We start from the raw sequence: 18,860 nt of genomic DNA, 5'->3' as shown, positions 1-18,860 counted from the left end.
GTTCACAATGGAGCACTGATCTCATGCATCAAAAGGACACAAAATGCTTATCACCCCTATGGGAGCTGTCCCAGGGAAAACTGACCTCCTAGTCTTTAAGATTTAGCAAGCACCCTGAGCCCACATAATTCATCAACTAACCCTTCTTTGTATACCTATAGATCATGCATCCTTTCCTAGAAAAGAACAGAGTCCTTCTGCACATCATGAAACAGAAACCAGACCCCCTTGCACAACCTCTTACCACTGAGATGAGATAACATCTGTTTCTGGCACCACCAAGTCTGCAGGTAATCAAGAAATATTAGGGACTACTATACTGCCTTTACTGATTGACTGCCCTCAGATCTTTCTATAAACCCTGGGCAGGCAGAGTCCTTACAGAGTTGGCGTTTGGACAAGAGTCCCCCTTCTCCCCAGTTGGCTGGTCTCCTGAATAAAACTCATATTCCTTTTGAATCAAAATTCTTCTCTTAAATATTGGCTTTTGGTGAATTTGAGTTTTGGTAACAAATTTTGGCAAGTCAGCCAAAAACCAAATCCCTTGCAGCATCCAGTTCCCTGGGCATCCCAAAGTAGAGCAGTTGGCCAGTAGCTGGCCAGGGCTCCCTCCTTTGTTTCCAATGCTAGTAGGTTGGACTGCCTCAGTACATTAGCTGTTCCAAGTTAGTTGGTCTCGGGGATGGAATCTGATGGATCTGTCCTTGTAGCTGCCTAGACTACTTTGTCTTCGGGAACCTCACTCCCGATTCCAGACCCAAGCTGGCTGCCAATAAAGATGAGAGTACTCCTTCTGTTCCCAAAGAAAGTCCAAGAGGACACCTTTATTTTTTTTTTAATTTTATTTAAATCCAAGTTAGTTAACATGTAGTATAATAATAGTTTCATGACTAGAATTTAGTGATTCATAACTTACATATAACACCCAGTGCTCATCCCAACAATGGTCCACCTTCAGGACCATCGCCTGTTTAGCCCATCCCTCCACCCAACACCCCTCTAGCAATGCTCAGTCTGTTCTCTGTATTTAAGAGTCTCTTATGGTTTGCCTCCCTCTCTGTTCTTATTTTCTTTTTCTTTTCCTTCCCCTATATTCATGTGTTTTGTTTCTTGTTTTCCACATATAACTGAAATCATATGATATTTATCTTTCTCTGACTGAAATATTTCACTTACCATAATAAACTCTACTTCTATCCACATTTTTGGCAATGGTAAGATTTCATTCTTTTTGACTGATGGGTAGTATCCCTTTGTATATATACATATACCACATCTTCTTTATCCATTTATCAGTCGATGGACGCTTGGGCTCTTTCCATAATTTGCCTATTGTTGATAGTGCTGCTATAAACATTGGGGTGCATGTGCCCCTGAGAATCAGCATTTTTGTATCCTTTGGATAAATACCTGCTGTGCAATTGCTGGGTGGTAGGGTAGCTCTATTTTTAATCTTTCAAGGAACTCCCATGCTGTTTTCCAGAGTTGCTACAGCAGTTTGCATTCCTACCAGCAGTGCGGAAGGGGTCCTGTTTCTCTGCATCCTTACCAGCATCTGTTGTTTCCTGAGTTGTTAAATTTAGCCATTCTGACAGGTGTCAGGTGGTAACTCATTATGGTTTTGATTTGTATTTCCCTAATGATGAGTGATGTTGAACATCAGAGAATTTGCCACAGTGGCTCATGTATAGGCAATATTCATCCATGTTATTGTGTGAAAATAAAAACAGGACCTTATAGGCTTACTTAACTTAAACAACATAACAATAAGATATATTATATAACTCAATAATAGGATGAAATTATATAATTCAACTATCACCTTAAAGGAGTTCTACGTGGCTTGGATAACAAAATTGTTCCATAAAAGCCCAAACGTACCCCTCTCCATGGGGTTAACTGTGAACATGTGGAAGCAGTACATGGGCCCACTTTCCTTATTACTGGATAGAAGATGCACTTTGGGATGCCCATATCTCCAGACAAATCTTCTCCCACTTCCAGTGATTCTTCATAATTATAATATTGTTAAGACTAGACATCAGGCAAAGAGGGCTTCTTGGCCCCTTAATCTAACCATTTTTTTAAAGTCTCTGTCATGTGTACATAAGCCCCATTATCAGGGAAGATGGATAAGGAGGCACTTAGGCCACTTTGTCAGTGACTATCAGATTCTTCCTGATGTCTGACTACCATGCCTCTTGCTGTGTTAAAAGTCCACTCCCTCAGGGCACTTGGGTGACTCAGTTGAATGAGCTTCAACTTCGGCTTAGGTCATGATCTCACAGTTTGTGGGTTTCAGCCCCGTGTCACACTTTTTGCTGACAGTTGGGAGACTGGAGCATGCTTTGGATTCTGTGTATCTTTCTCTCTCTGCCCTTCTCCCACTCACGTTCTGTCTCTCTCTCCCTCTCTCAAAAATAAATAAACATTTTTAAAAAATCCCACTCACTCACAAATGGTGCCCTTAAAACTCATTTTCCCATCTCTTCAAAGTTGGAATCATAGATGAAGGTTGAAAGGAAACATAAGTGAAATGATCCAGAAAGAAGGCAGGAAGAACTGACCTGTCAGGGGGAGGAGAGTAGTGACAAGGATGGGAGGAGGGAGGGAGAGATTGCAGGGGGAGAATCAAAAGACTGAAGAAGCAAGAGTACAGGGAGTGAAATGTATAAGGCATTATCTCCAACTCTACCAAGGATGTCATGGCTTTTGTGAGAAGGGGAAAATTTACTCTTGAGCTACCAACCAAAGCATGTTATATCAACAGGAAACGGGGCTCAGTGAAGGTGTGAAAGCTCCAGGTACCAGTCTCAGATTTCTCTTATCCACTCTCAAGCCTTTCCTAATGTGACTACTGCCCTGCAAGAGACAGAAACTAATACTACTAACCTGTGCTGGCAGGAAGGTGGCAGGCAAGTAGTCAAAGGAAGACCCTGGTGTTGAAGCTGCCAGGAGGTCAGCTGACTGTCTGCTCCACAGAGGCTTGGTTGTCTTCAACCTTGGACAGGAATCCAGGAATGACTGCAAGGGTGGAGGGAGTTATCTCTAAGACACTCAGGGGATGCCTTTCTCTTCCCCCAAAGCCCACAAGCCCTGACCAACTCCCCCAAGGAGTACAGAGCCCAGAACACACTGAGACTGAGGTTGGGGGTGAAAGGGAGTCTCTGTGACAGTGGTCTGCCTCTCTGTTTGTGTATCTCTGTCTCCATCTCTTCCCTAGATTCTCACATCCTTGGGCATTATTTCAGAGGTCTCTACCTTGATCTATTTCCAGGTCTCTAGTAAGATCGGAGCTCTTAACACCTGTTTTGCTTGCCAACTCCTAGTCTAGAGAAGAGAGGGCAGGGTCCATCCTGAGGCAAGGGGAGGGTCCTGACTTCCCCTCTGCCCAAGGCAGGGGAAAGGTTGGGAAGATGGACCAAAGATGGAACTAATCCTAAGGTTAGTTTGACAAACACGCCCCCCCACCCCCCCCCCCATTAGTAAGGTTGTTCTTCTCATTCTGTTGTTGGTTTTATTATTATTGCCCTTCAAATAGGAAATTGAATTAACTCATAATGATAGGATGATAAATATATGACCATGACCATAAAAGCCTTTTCTAACTTCCATATCTAATGAAAACTCCCTTTTATTCTTTATCAATAGACTCAATTTATTTCCTTCAGGTGTTTATCACACTGCAATTATTTAAGTGTTTTCTTATTGTTTATCTCCCACTAAGAAAAGCTCTACATTTGAGTGAGAGAAAGAATGAATGGTGAATAAATATATGGGAGTAAATATACTGGTGGGGTAAAAATTTACTTATAATATGACCTATTCCTGAGTATATCATGTCCACACCTATATTAACAATAATATCCTTAATCAATACTCATAATGCCCCTACTTCTACATCTCTACCCATGGTCTCTTCCTCTGTAACTGTATGCCACACATGAAAGTTATTTAACAATTCCTTAGGTCTATGTTAAGGACCATGGAGAGAATATAAAAATATACGGGGCACAGTGTCTCCACTCCAGAAACTTACAGTTGAGTGAGAGAGAAAGGGAAGATACAGGGTAACTAGAACTGAAAATGGTGTGTGGAGAGACAGCTATGGTAAGACTGACAGAAAGGAGTAGAGGAGGTTAAAGGAAAGAAATTGCTTCTGGTGCAGATAATCCCAGAAGGCGTGGGCAGGAGGTACCAACTGGACTATGATGACTGTGTAGGTTTTAACTAGTCAGAGATTGGGAGGACAGAATTCCAAGGAAAAGACATAGCTATCTGGAAAGATTTCCTGACTTTGGTCATCATTTGATTTTGAACTTCTGTTCATCATGAAAGAGTAAAATGCAAGGACCAGGAAATTCAAGGTAAAACTGCAGAAGCTGGAGGCTTTGAATACAGAATACAGGAGCCAGTGCCTAGATCTCTGCTCCCAGCTTTCACTTATCTGCACTTCTCTTGCACCTGATCTTCTTGAAGGGGTGTAAGGTTCATATGGGACAGGGTACCCATTATGCCTCCAACTAATTGTCTCTCATCTCTTCTCTCCCCTCCACTGAGGTCTTTATTAACAATGACAGGATTTCTTAAGCTCATTACTTAGAAGAGCACAAAGCATAGAAAAGCATATACTACACAAATTAAGTCAGGTCATTTGCATACCCAGGAAAGGAAGAACCCCCTTCTCTTTTCATCTCCCTAGTCAATTTTCCTCCATATTCTGACACTATATGTCAATAAATATCTGTAACCCCTCCTTCTCTGGACAAGGGGTGCTGTAAAATGTCAGATAAAGTTTGTTATAAAAATCCCTCATAAAAAAGTCTCCCAAGTACTGGTGGGCTGGGAAAGGGTTACATTAGGAAGCAAGAGATAAGGGACCCTCAAAGAGGCAGGCTGCAGCTGAAAGTGGGAAGGTGAAGAAGCCTTGGGGGTTGGGAAAAAGAAAACAAAAACAAAAACAAAAAAGATGAACGTATTTCAGACTTGCCTGATCTAGGTGCCACACGTGGAGTCTCAAAAACTTTTTTTTTTTTAATTTTTTTTTCAACGTTTATTTATTTTTGGGACAGAGAGAGACAGAGCATGAACGGGGGAGGGGCAGAGAGAGAGGGAGACACAGAATCGGAAACAGGCTCCAGGCTCCGAGCCACCAGCCCAGAGCCCGACGCGGGGCTCGAACTCACGGACCGCGAGATCGTGACCTGGCTGAAGTCGGACGCTTAACCGACTGCGCCACCCAGGCGCCCCTCAAAAACTTTCTGATAACATCCCAATAAAAAGTGAGACACAGAAACCTAAGCAGCTACGCAGTCAGGACCCCTCTCACTCTTGAGAGTTTTATACTTTCCCTCAATAAACTCTATTGCTTTGCTCACTCTCTGTTGTCTTCGAGATTCATTCTTCAACTCCATGACACAAGGACCAGTGTCTCTTCCACGCTCCTGAAACAAATTATTTTGGTGCCAAAACTTGGTAATCATCAGAGGGTAACAGCAGACTCTTTCCTTTCCCTTTTTGAGCAGAGGATCTCCTTACCAACACTCTCAAAACCAGGCACGTGTGAGCCAGTTAAAAGCGGGTAGCACAGCTGCAGGTCTTAAGTTTCAGGTGACAAGTTGCAGGGTAAAGGTTTAGTCAATCCCCCCTTGTGAAAGGGGAATGTTGGCCTAATGCCAACCAGTTCCATTTTCTGCTGTTGCTTATTCTTTCTTCACCTATCCTTCTTAAATGGCTTTTAAAACCTTTCCAAGTCCTGATGATCAATATGCTCCAGCAATTAGGGACTTGTTTGGTGAGATATGTTTTTCGGTCAGACACAACTCAGGCTTAAATGTGGCCAGGATTCTAGGCTTCAAATATCAGCAGATTCATCCCTCTGTATCCCCTGGGTTTTGGACGTTAAAAACAGGAACACAGACTTACCACCAGTGCCTTTGTGCACAATAGCGGTGGGAACCTTAATAATTGGGATCTGTTGGCTGATGGGACATCAGGCATCCAGGAAGGAAAGATGCTTGGGGGTGAGGTGAAGAAATAATTGAGTTATGGACTAGATTCCATGGGTTGGGGGTGTGAGCAAATTAGTACGACCAAGAAATGAGGGCTCAATCAAAGGAGCTCCAAAGAATGAGGTCATCAGGGGCCTCCTTGGTTACATGAAAGGTTCATCTGGGGGACGCATATAAGGACTGGCAATGCAAGTGTTCTGCACCTGCCCTATGGTTTCCACTGGACACCTGAGATGTAAAAGAATGGAGACCAGCCCTGGGGGCCATGGCCCAGGGGAGCCTCCTTCATAGTCACCCCAGGTTTGCTTGCACCCATAATCTTTATAAATAACAAACCTTGATTCACTAACCTTACCAAACTCCTTAAGATTTAAGAGATTTAGGGGCACCTGAGTGGCTTAGTTGGTTAAGCCTCTGACTTCATCTCAGGTCATGATCTCACAGTTTGTGGGTTCGAGCCCCATGTCGGGCTTGGTGGTGACAGCTCAGAGCCTGGAGACTGCTTCTGATTCTGTCTTTCCCTGTCTCTCTGCTTATCCCCTGCTTGCAGTCTGCCCCCCCACCAAACATTAAAAAAAAATTTTAAAAAAAGATTTAAGAGATTTAGAAGGATCCAGAGGAGAGAAGAAGGGTTGTGTATGGGCTGAAGCAGTGGGTCACAATGGCTACTTCCACTGGCCCAATCCTTCTTCAACCCAAGGTGTCAGGCCATTCTCTCACCCTGGGGAAGGCAGATCAAGGGATGTCTTGATTCTAAAGGGGAGAGCTAATATGTTGGGATGCCTTCATAGTCACTTCTCTAATATAACAGGTACAGAGGTTCTTGAGGTTCTTGACTCCTACCTGCATCACAAGATGGGAAACGAACCATTCTCTGTGGGTACTCCTCTGGAACATGTTCTGAGAAATTGGAAATGATTTGATATACAAATTATCAAAAAGAAGTGCATGAAGTTTTTTGTTGTTGTTGTTTGTTTGTTTTTGTCTCCCAGGCTTGGCCTCAGTATCTTCTGGAGGATGGAGAATCCTGGCCTCCAGAGAGGGAGACACAGAATCAGAAACAAGCTCCAGGATCTGAGTTGTCAGCACAGAGCCCGACGTGGGGCTCGAACTCACGGACGGCGAAATCATGACCTGAGCTGAAGTCAGACCCTTAACCGACTGAGCCACCCAGGCGTCCTGAGAATCCTGGCCTCTTGAGGGAAGTATTCAGTACAGTACTATCTTACAGTTAGATCTATATTGTAGAAGAGAGGGTAAATGGTCAGAAGTTCCCTATGTACAGGTCTTCTTTGCTTTACAGGGCCAGACAGACTTATGTAAGACTTATAAGATAGATGCCAACCACCCAGCCTCTTCAAGAGATACAGAAGAGCGAGTACTTACAGTCTTGCCTCCTGAGGCCTCTCCTCAGGAAAGGCCACCTGTTAAACCCTCATGTCCTCCTTATCCAGGATTTCTAAGGGAGAAGAATCTTTCCTCTGAAAGGAAGGCACATTCAATGTATCCACTGACTGAAATGTGAATTTGGCCCCACGAAGGTCCATGTTCCATTTTCCCTGCAAGATTCTAAGCAAATTAAAAGGACCTGGGCAAAGTTGCAGACAACCTCGATCAACACACAGAAATGTTCCAAAACCTAATCTAGGTTGCTGAAGAAAACACAGGCCATCCCTAATGAAGGGGACTCTAATACTCTCACTGTTTCTCCTAGTACACTCTGGTTAATCTAGTTGTATGTGGGGGCTTCTCCCTCATTCATTCCCTGGGTTAATGATTATGATGATTAGAGCCAACTGTCTCTGGTTAGTCTGCCTCAGGCCAGGGACTTTAAGGAATATTCCCAAGCAGACACGGAAACTCCTTTTGCTTCAGGGAACTTCCCTGTCTTCTCTGGCCTGACATGGACTTCCTAATTCCACTTGTTGGCTCATCTGTCCTAGCTGACAAGCTTTAAGACCAGCACAACTCTTTCTCTGCCATCGGGACTTTTATCTGCCCCCGCTTCTTGATGGCACCTCACCTCTACTGCCTTTCCTTCCCTCCTCCTGTTTCTGCACCACCATGGGGGCAGCCTCCATAACTGACTCCTATACCATCCGGATGCCTCCAGCACCATGGGCTCCTCCTCCTCCCCTCACTGTCAAGGAGCAAAGAACACGATCTTAGTTTACACCTCCCACTTTAGATTTCTTCACTGGCACCCTAGGTAAAAATTAACAATGGTGAGCAAGTTGATTGACTTTTCGTTGGACACAGGTGGAATGTATTCTGTATTTAGACTAATTAAGATTTGTTGGTTTAATTAAGATAGACATGTCTTTAGAGTTATCAGCATGAAATATATAAAACTTTTTCTACCTAGGTTTACAAAGGTCAAATAAGCTCATGAATAGCTCTGTTACAATTTGTCAACAAAAAGTGACTCAAAATAATGGTAATTTTGTCTGTCTCAAAGTTTTCACGAGTAATTGTTAACATAGCTTTCAGGGTCTTTGGTAACCTGAAACTTTAACATTTTGCTTGGATGATAAACTGCATTGAATTTATTGGACATTTAGGCCTTTTCTAAATCAAATGGAATGCTGAAGCATTGCTTACTAAACACAGGTTTGTGGTTTTGGTTTATGGCTGAAAAACTAAGGATACTTAAATCTGTTGAAAGACGTGCTTTATGCTTAATTGATTTATAAGTTTGCCATCTAAAAAATATATGATGTAACAGACAGTTCACAATTGGTTACTACTTAGTTTTCACTGGAGGCTAAGGTTTCTAAGTTAAAATTCTGCTAATTGTAATTAAGACTGATGGAAATTAGGAAAGTAACTGTATGTGGAAAAGTAGGAGATATGTAAGAAAAATAAAAGGAATGGGAATACATTTTTGTCAAAGGTTAAAAAAAAGTAATTTTGTCCTAAATTAGACTGGTTGTGTGTAGAAAAGGGGCTTAGGTCAAAATCTGAAAGTAAAGGAAAGTTATAGATGGTTTGTGAAGGGAAATCTTTGTAAAGGAATTTTATGTGTGATCAGAACTAAGGTTAAAATAAATGGATTTAAAAGACACTGCTATAAGATTAAAATTCTGCTTTACTCTTAAAAAGACAAAGTTTTCTTGGATTGTTGGTCTGTTTTTGATAAAAAAAAAAAAAAAGAGGTAATCAAAGGTTTTTTTTTCTCTTTTGTCTGTCCTAAAAGATGGAAAGAACTATGATTTTAACCAAAGGGGCAGGACAGCAAACCCTTTTGAGTTGTTTTGCTCAAGCCTTGGTTGAAATTGCCCCTCCTTGGATCTGAAGACTGGGAGACCATGGCAATGTCCTTGCTGCAGACCTCCAAATACTCCACATTTGTGGTGTTTTTGCTTAGCAAAGGAATGGGTGCCTGTGCCATATGAGGAATGGATAGCATATGAAGAAGGGCTTTTACTGGGATACATGGGAGCCATTTTGCTACACTTAGCCCAGGGTATGCCTATTTGTAACAAACTAGATATTCTAAAATGGATATCCACATGGGCTGGAACATATTTATGTGGGTATTGCTGAAAAAGGCAGAAGAATAAACCTCAATTTTGGCCCTTTTTGCACCCCTCAGTGGCAGATTTTTCCTTGCAAAACATGGTTTTTGCCAGCCTTTTGAAATATATTTGTGAAGAGAATTACTGTTGGGGCAAAATAAAATTAGTGCATCCTTCTACAACTGGGGGAGTCTTGCTTGGTCACAGTGAATACCCTCAAAGTCCTGCAGGTGGGAAACAGAGGGGTAGGAGAAATTGGAAAAGACTGGTCAGCTCTTGAAGGTAGGATCAAGCCTGGGTAAGAGTGACTACTCCCAGCACCTCACAAGACTGACAGGGCTTTTGGCTGACAGTAACATAGCCAGCCAAAATGTGGGACCAGGAGATGAGGCTTCTCCTGGCCAGCTATAAGAGTTAAGATATAAGATACCTTTTCCTCCTTTTTCCTATAGAAGGGCAAGTCCCCAACCAAGGCCATTACTCCTTTGGGGTACATTCTGAAAAACTGGGAAGATTTTGATCCACAAACCCTGAAGAAACAGCAACTCTTTTTCTTTTGCACTGAGGCTTGGCCCCAGTACAAACTGCCTACTAGAGGGAAGTATCAATCATAATACTATCCTACAATTGGACTTGTTTTGTAAACATGAGGGGGAAATGGGGAAAAGTCCCCTACGTTTAGTGTTTTTGGACCTTAACAAAAAAATCGAGGTAGGTATGAGCAATGTAAGATCAATCCTGACTTAATGGCAACTCTCCAAAGTCCAGCAGTCAGGAGGGGAAACAATTAAGGGCCCTCTGCCTGTACCAAAGCAGACCTAGAGAAGAAGGAGGGTCATCTTTCACCTCCACCTCCTTCCCCTTGGGTCCTCGGTCTATATATCCAGACTTAAAAATGTGCACATCTGCTCCCTGTTGCCCACCTTATCCAGGCCCTTCCCATAATGTAACAGGCATGTTTCCCCTACAAGAAGATGGAATGCCCGAAGGAGGGACACAAAGAGGTACCACTATGATAAGATTACCAGTACCTTTTTCATTACACAATTTAAGACAGATAAAAGGAGATCTAGGCAAATTTTATGATGATCCCAATAAGTATATAGAGACTTTTCAAAATATTACATATGCTTTTGTGTTCCTGGAAAGATATAATGTTTTTGTTAAAACAGACTCTTAATGAGATAGAGAAGCAAGGGGTTCTGGCAGCAGCTGGAAGATAGGGGGATGAGCAACTCATTAATTGTCATGGGACTGGAGGTCCTATAGGGAATTTCCAGTTTCCTACTGGGGCCCAGGTAGTTCCATCCCAAGATCCTAATTGGGATTATGACCATCCCATTGAGGAATGGTATTGTCACCACTTCCAAGCTCGTGTTTTGGAGAAATTAAGGAGGTCTAAGGTTAAACCTTAAATTATGCCAAATTAGCCAGTATTTTACAAACAGAGAATGAGAGCCCAATGGCCTTCCTGGAGAGGTTGAAGGAGGTTCTCATTAAGGATAAAGGGTGTCTATCTCCCCTAACACCCCTGAGACTGAGACAATTTTAAAGGACAAATTTGTCACTCAATCAGCTCTAAATATTCAGAGGAAGATACAAAAATTGGCATTTGCCTGGAAGGACTCTGGAATATTACAACTTAAGAATAAATCAGAGGCCTTAGTCACAGCCTTATGTACTATGTCAGATGAGACTCCCTGAAGTCCTGACACCAAATGCCATTTGTGTGGCCATTCAGGGTATTGGAAAGAAAAATGTCCTCAGAAGAGACAACGGAAGTCAAAGCCCTACAAGCAATGCCCCTATCTGTATACAGTCACTTTAAGTTTGCCCTTGGGGCCCTCTAGCTTTGAAGCCTCACATAACCAGTGTCCCTGAAAGGGGATGATGGGGCCTGGGGCTCTTCATGGTGGTTCCCCTAAACCAACTGTCCATTGGAAACCCAGAGCCTTGGGTAACTCTGGATGTAGAAGAAAAACCAGTGGATTTACTTCTTAATACTGGAGACACCTTTTCTGTCCTCCTTTCCACTCCAGGCCAACTATCCAAATGCAGCATAACAATTAGAGACATCTCCAGAAAACTTATGACTAAATTTTTCTCTCAGCCTCTGGGATGTATATGGGGAAACCTAACTTTTTCTCATTCTTTCTTGATAATTCCAGAGAGCCACACTCCCTTGCTAGGAAGGGACATTATAACTGAATTAGAGACTATAGCATTACTAGCCTGAGGACAGATGAACAATTGTGTGGAGTTTTAGAATTACGGTATATTGTAGGCTGTGGATACCAGGGTTCAGGAAAATATCTCGCCCGCTATATCAATTAGAGGACTCAATCCCACCTACTCTCCTAAGGAAATGAACAGGGGTCTGACACATGGACACTGTCTTCAGCCCTCAGGATAGTTACAAACAGAGCAGGGCAATTATTATTACCTAGCTCACAGAGCTAGATGATCATTAAGCACTACATCCAGCCTTTCATTTAGGGAGGGATAAAACTTATCAAATGGCCCAAAGGATGTTTACTGGGAAAATTTTGTTAAGGACAGTTCAACAAGAAGTATCAGCCTGTGAAGTTTGTGTTAGAAACAATCCTCTCAACCACAAACTTGCTCTCCCAGGTAATCAAGGAATTGGAACCTATCCAGAGGAAGACTGACAATTAGATTTCACTCATATGCAAAGGTCAAAGGGGTTCCAACATCTGTTGGTATGAGTTGATATTTTTACTAATTGGGTACGGGTCTTCACCTGCAAAACAAAAAAGGCACAAAAAGTAATGAAAGCTCTGTTTTATAAAATAATACCCAGGTTTGGCTTACCTAAAAATTTGCAAAGTAATAATGGTAATAAACTGCGTTGGCTCTTTCTCTGGTATGACTCCTGGCCCTTGGAAAAGTTTAACACCTAGAAATAAAGCAAACTGTCTGGTTACTCAGCAGAACTCTAAATGACACCTCACAAGCATTAAATTCTTTAAATCAAAAAATTAATTGAATTTAGGGAAGGACTCTTGGATAATTGAGCTCCATTGATTACTTACTGATCTTCCATCACCTGTGTTGTGAGAGATTCCCTCACATGTGTTGTTTCAATATAACCAATAATTCCCATAAAGTCTCACAACTGATAGATGACATTTGGACACAACTGGACAAAGTCAGAGTCTCTCCTGTATTGTTTAACTGGTTTGGAAACTGAGGACAGTATCTTAAAGATGGCATCTTATTGGTCAATATAATCTTCGTGTCTTTCTCTTTGTGTCTGCCAATGTTTGTGCCACCTTATGCCTGCCAACCTTCCTGTGGAACCATCCTGTGGACCACTCGACCAACCCGTGGGTAGACTCTGACTACCGTACCCCCACACAGTCCTTTGTCAGTTTGAAGAAGCCAGAGTGGTCATCGTCCCTGTTCCCTGACAGCAGTCAGGGGCCCTATTCCAGAGGGAGGAATGAGTGGGGAAAGGGTTAACATTAGGCAGGGAGAGATAAGGGATCCTCAGGGAGGCAGGCTGCAGCTGCAAGTGGGAAGCTGAAGAAGCCATGGGATTTGGAAAACAAAAACAAAAACAAAAACAAAAAACAAAAAGGATAAACATATTCCAGACCTGCCTGGGCTAGGTGCCATGTGTGGAGTCTCACAAACTTTCTGATAATGTCCCAATAAAAAGTCAGAGACAGAAATCCTTGGCAGCTACCCAGTCGGGACCCTTCTCACTCTTGAGAACTTTATACTTTCCCTCAATAAACTCTGTCACTTTAGTCACTCTTTTTCAACCACGAGATGCATTCTTTGACTCCGTGAGACAAGGACCAGCATCTTTCCCACCCACTTGGGAGAGGGGGTTCCTGTGCTGCCTCTGCCTTCACACCACGTGCAGATCATCCTGCCGTCTGCTTCCAGGAGCTTTGCTGCAGGTTTCCTAAAGAAGTAAACAGAGATACTCAACTTCTCTTATCATCCTTGCTTTTGTCAAAGCTCATTGCTTTCTATGAAGTTAGTTCCACAAATAACCAGTTTCTCACAATCTCAACTCTAGAATCCTTAATTAGTATAATTTTTAATTCTGCTCTTTCTGGGATGGCTCAAATGGAAAGTCCCACTTGGTACCAAAGAAGTAAATAAAATGTCTTCTCTTAGTACTTTCCATGAGGGGTTCTAGGAGACAGGAGCTGGTTACGTGAGTGGTGTACATACAAGGGCAGCTGTGTATTAGGCTAGAAAGTAAAAGACAGGAGGGGATTGCATTGTGGAGGCTGTTTCTCTTTTTCTTTTTTCTTTTTTCTTTTCTCTTCTTTCAAACAACTACCGATTATAGATTTATAGGGGCTCCAAAGCAGCCCACCATCTTTGCCATAAACTTCCCAGAATGAAAACTCATTGAGGTTCTCTTGAAAGGGGATGAAAAGTAAATATCGGGTTAGGTACAAACACACAAAGCAGGGCCAGGGAAAGAAGGCAGCTAGTTCCTTATAGCTGGATGAAGTCCTTCAGCATTTGTGTACACACAAACACACACACGTGCTTGCATGCACGAACATACACATGCACATATCATACCCAAATATTCTAACAAATATGGTCATGTTTATAGACCTATCCCAGTCCTTGGTGAATATTTCCACTCAAATTCAATATCATATGTCCATATAAGCAGCACACACGACTTTCAATGTGGTGCTTTATGAGTATAATACACCCAGCCTCTCCCCTTTTCCAACTCCTGGTTACAGGATGGGACACAGTAAAGGTGAATGAGAGGGCCGCCTGGGTGGCGCAGTCGGTTAAGCGTCCGACTTCAGCCAGGTCACGATCTCGCGGTCCGTGAGTTCGAGCCCCGCGTCGGGCTCTGGGCTGATGGCTCAGAGCCTGGAGCCTGTTTCCGATTCTGTGTCTCCCTCTCTCTCTGCCCCTCCCCCGTTCATGCTCTGTCTCTCTCTCTCTCTGTCCCAAAAATAAATAAACGTTGAAAAAAAAAAAAGAAAAAGAAAAAAAAAGAAAAAAAAAAAAGGTGAATGAGAGAATGTGTGACTATAAGCTTGCATGTGACATGAAGTGTCTCTCTAACTACAGGCCACAAAGCAAATAGAAATTGTTTTTTCATCATTCACTGTTTGGAACTATCCACTGTCTTTCAATTATCTCTATGCCATCAAGTTTCAGTGATCACATATCTCTTTTTGAGCTGCTACTCAGTGCAGAGTATAGGTCAGGGACTAGTGGTATGAGGTTTCCTCCAACTTGGTGTAAATCCTAGCTACACTACTCACTTTCCAGAAATTGCTTCATTGCACTTTGCATTTCTCTCAGCGTTACTTTAAACTTTTAAAAAAATGAGCATAATGGGACTCAACTCATTTAACTTTTGTATTAAATAGGTGATTATGTAAAGTGTTTGGAACAAAGTATAGGGCATAGTAGTCAGGAAATGATAGCCATATTTTCATCATCACGTTGTGGGTATTGGATATGTAAAGAAGTAATACATAAAAGATATTTTCTTTTCCCTGTGAGGTTTTTAAATCTCATCAATGAGACAAGATAAACACATGGAGAGGAGCATATGAAAACCTAATACTTTTATTTGAGCCATAACATGTAACTTATTATCCAAAGTCCAAGCTCTGTTTTACAATTTTTAGCAGATTTCAATGCTCTAATAAGATTGATTTTTTTTCTTTTATTATTCCCATGCTATACCACCTTACATAAACTACACAGTTACACCAGTCTTTCATTTAAGACGTTGACTGGAGAGACACCTGAGTGGCTCAGTCGGTTGAGCGTCCAACTTAGGCTCAGGTCATGATCTCACAGTCTGTGTGTTTGAGCCCCACGTCAGGCTCTGTGCTGACACCTCAGAGCCTGCAGACTATTTCAGATTCTGTGTCTTCCCCTCTCTCTCTGCCCCTGCCCTGCTCATGCTCTGTCTCTCTTGATCTCAAAAATAAAACATAAACAAAATTTTAAAAAAAGTTGACCGGAGAATTCTTGGGATAAAAAAGATTTTGAGAATTCATTTTGTACACTTCCCTATTTCTGGGAAGGAGACCATCTGAGACATCCCAAACCCAAGTGAGACAGCCATGTGCATGGCCAGAGAGCCTACTCCCTCCCATCTTCCCTGGTCACCCTGTAACCTCAGAAATTCTTCCTTATTTCTAATGTCAATCTGTTTTCCTTAAAATATTGGCCTCTCTTTATAACTGATTCTGATTGGGAATGAGGTACACAAACTCTCAAAAGCTTAAGACAATTCTGAAATGCACACCTGGGAACATTGTTGCATTGCCTATTGGTCTGGGTCTCTGTAATTATAGTTCTCATATAGTTTGTTATTAACTGGTTACAAATCATCAAAAGATCCCTTAAAATCTTTAATTTAGTCCCTACCAGAGCATAACCCCTCATGGAGTCATTCATTGGTACTCTTTTAAAGTTTTAATAGAAGTACACTAATTACCAGATAGTTAACTCCTATTTCAATCCTCCAACCTCCATGGCCTCCTCAATTATAGTCATTAAGTTATCACTCATTTAATGAAGGCACAGTACAACCCTGAGGCGGATCATGACTACTATGATCTCCCCAGTCCTTTTCAGGCCATCATATGAAGTAGGGGAAACAGAATTGGCAGCGGTCCTGACCCACCAATTCTTGCCCCAGAGGAGCCCTGAGGGCCAGGCAGATTCCAGAATGGGCACAGCAGGCATTTTCTCAAAGTGGGCAGAGTGCCAAACCCTGGAACAATGATTAGTGTGGAAGGCCTGGGGACAGGAAGGCAGCCAAGGCCCACACTTTTCCTTCTTCCCCAAATTCAATTTTCTCAGTCTAGGTCCCTCCTCTTGTGCTCCCAATTCCAAAGTTTTCAGACCTTCCATAGTGCTCATTTGAGACCAGACATCTGTCATCAATCATCTAAGGCCAGTGCTTCTCAAACCTGAAAGAGCATAGACATCATCTGGGAGCCTGTTAAAAATGCAGATTCTGATTCAGTAGGTCTGGGTTGGGTCTGAGATTCTGCATTTATAACAAGCTCCCAGGTGACACACACATTATTTGTCCATGGACCATATTTTTTTTTTCAACGTTTATTTATTTTTGGGACAGAGAGAGACAGAGCACGAACGGGGGAGGGGCAGAGAGAGAGGGAGACACAGAATCGGAAACAGGCTCCAGGCTCTGAGCCATCAGCCCAGAGCCCGACGCGGGGCTCGAACTCCCGGACCGCGAGATCGTGACCTGGCTGAAGTCAGACGCTTAACCGACTGCGCCACCCAGGCGCCCCATGGACCATATTTTGAAGACCAGGATCTACATGACTGTAGCAGTTGCTACAACTATCTTCCACAAAGAGTTTATCCACTTCCGTCTGTCTTTTGTCCTCCAGATGGCAATAAGAATCATGCCTGATCCCTTCCTGATTAATCTCACTCCATGACACAATACACAGTGTAAACCTGGCTCATAAATTCCCCTCAAGTGTGGAAACACACATCCCTCACAAGAGTCTTATTCTTTCATGTCTTAAAGGTCCGTGTAGCTCAGAATACTGTCCCATTTCTTTTATAACTTACTTATCCCTGTTTCCCAAATTCCTCCATGTGCATCCTCTTGACCAATACATCTTTTTCAGTTTCTACTTGTACTTTCCCTTCCAAAGTAATGATGCCTCACTACCTATCTAATCACTAATGCCTCATATTTCAGTTTGTTCTTCTCCCCAGTTTGAGGTGTACAATCTCTCTCCCCAAAGCATCTTAGATTCTCTCATGAGATTTTTGCACCAGTCTCTCAAAAAAAGATCTAAAGCATTTAGTAAGTATATGAGTAATCCTGCCTCTAGCAGGCAGTCATCTACTCCCTGTTGGGAAGATGAGAAATTCTACAAGAAAGTAGCTTTCTATCCCTCCTGACCAGAGCAGGCCCCATACATAAATACAATAGAAAGCCACTGGCCCTTCTATGCCAACTGTAAAACTGCTTCAAGAAAGATGCCTTTTGTGCCCATGGCAGAACCAGTCTCATCTTCAGGGAGTCCTTGGAGTCAGGTAGAACTGGCTGAGACTTCTATTAGTTTTACATCCCCTCCCCACATCCCATGGGAATGAATGGAGCAGGACCGGGCAGAGTTATGTCAAGCATTCTCCTGCCCCAGGGCTGTATTTTCTCTGTTCCTCTTTGAATCAACAATCTTGTTCTTCACTATTGGGTCTACAGGAAGGGAAAAACCTACTCCTTTCCCTGAGCAAGATTCTACTCTGATGGAACAGACAGGACAGTCATGAGAACTCAGACATAGTCACACAAAGGCAAAACTAGACATGCCTGGGTACAGTTCTAGATACTGTTTTAAAGTTCAGCATGGAGAGAAATACTTTGTTAAGGAAGTCTTTCTGAAGATAGTTAAAGGAGTAGCACAGTGCTAGCCTGAAAGGAAGGAGAATTTTCTGTACCAAGGAAATGTGTAAGACTCGATTCAATTTAACATGAATTTATTAATGCTGCTTATGTGCCTGGTCCCAGCTGGATGCTCTGGGGGTGTGAACAAGAAACACTCCTTACCTGTCATCTAAAATCAGGAACAATATACAGAAAACAAAGATACACAGATACCTGTGGTATTTCTTTTGTTTTTTTTTTAATTTCAGCTTTATTGATTTATAACTGATATATAAAATTGTTAGGTATTTAACATGTACATTGTGTTGATGATTTGATAACATAAACATTATGCAATTATTCACTATGATTTCTCCATTGTGAAAGGATTAGTGATGGTATTTTAACCTGATTATTTCATTAAATGAAGGTAAGTGTTCAAAGGGTACCTTGGTTTCTCTCACTTCATCTTTATATGTGGAGGGGCTTCAGCTGGAGCTTTGGTTTTCTGTGTGTGGTCCCTGGACCAGCAGTATCAACAACACCTGGGAACTCCTTAGAAGTACAAGTTCTGGGTCCCACCTAGACCTACTGAATTCCAAAAGCTGGAGGCTGGGCCCAGCAATCTGTGTTTCCACAAGCCCTCCAGGTGAGGTGACACCCACTGAAGTTTGAGCACCACTAAGCAAAGGACTATTCCTTGCCTTTCTCCACCCCCTTCACTGTGACTTTAGTGAGTTAAAGAGACAGCACTGAGCATTCCCAGCTCAGTCCCTTTCACTTTTTTTCTTGGGTTTCTTCTTTTATCCAAAACCAAATTAGCTACAGGACACATGATATATCTAATAAGGGGTTAATATCTAAAATATATAAAGAACTTACACAACTCAAAACCAAAAGGCCAAATAATCCATTAAAAAGTAGACAGAGAACCTA

The 18,860-nt window shown here is 42.3% G+C and overlaps 1 long non-coding RNA gene across 1 annotated transcript; it reads right to left on the bottom strand.

The window, feature by feature from the left end:
- Nucleotides 1–5,026: 5,026 nt before the first annotated feature.
- LOC147579281 (uncharacterized) lies at nt 5,027–13,459 on the bottom strand. Its single transcript, XR_015253741.1, has 4 exons — nt 13,308–13,459; nt 12,362–12,446; nt 7,398–7,580; nt 5,027–5,444 (listed from the first exon to the last, which is right to left on the bottom strand). It is a non-coding gene; the product is annotated as an uncharacterized LOC147579281 (long non-coding RNA).
- Between the last annotated feature and the right edge of the window lie 5,401 nt (nt 13,460–18,860).

The sequence above is a fragment of the Puma concolor genome, chromosome B4 (genome assembly GCF_028749965.1).
Source record: "Puma concolor isolate L17-30 chromosome B4, mPumCon1.1.hap2, whole genome shotgun sequence".
In the NCBI taxonomy this organism is placed as follows: domain Eukaryota; kingdom Metazoa; phylum Chordata; class Mammalia; order Carnivora; family Felidae; genus Puma; species Puma concolor.
Note: the sequence above shows the minus strand (reverse complement) of the source record. Positions and strands in the feature narration are given on the sequence as shown.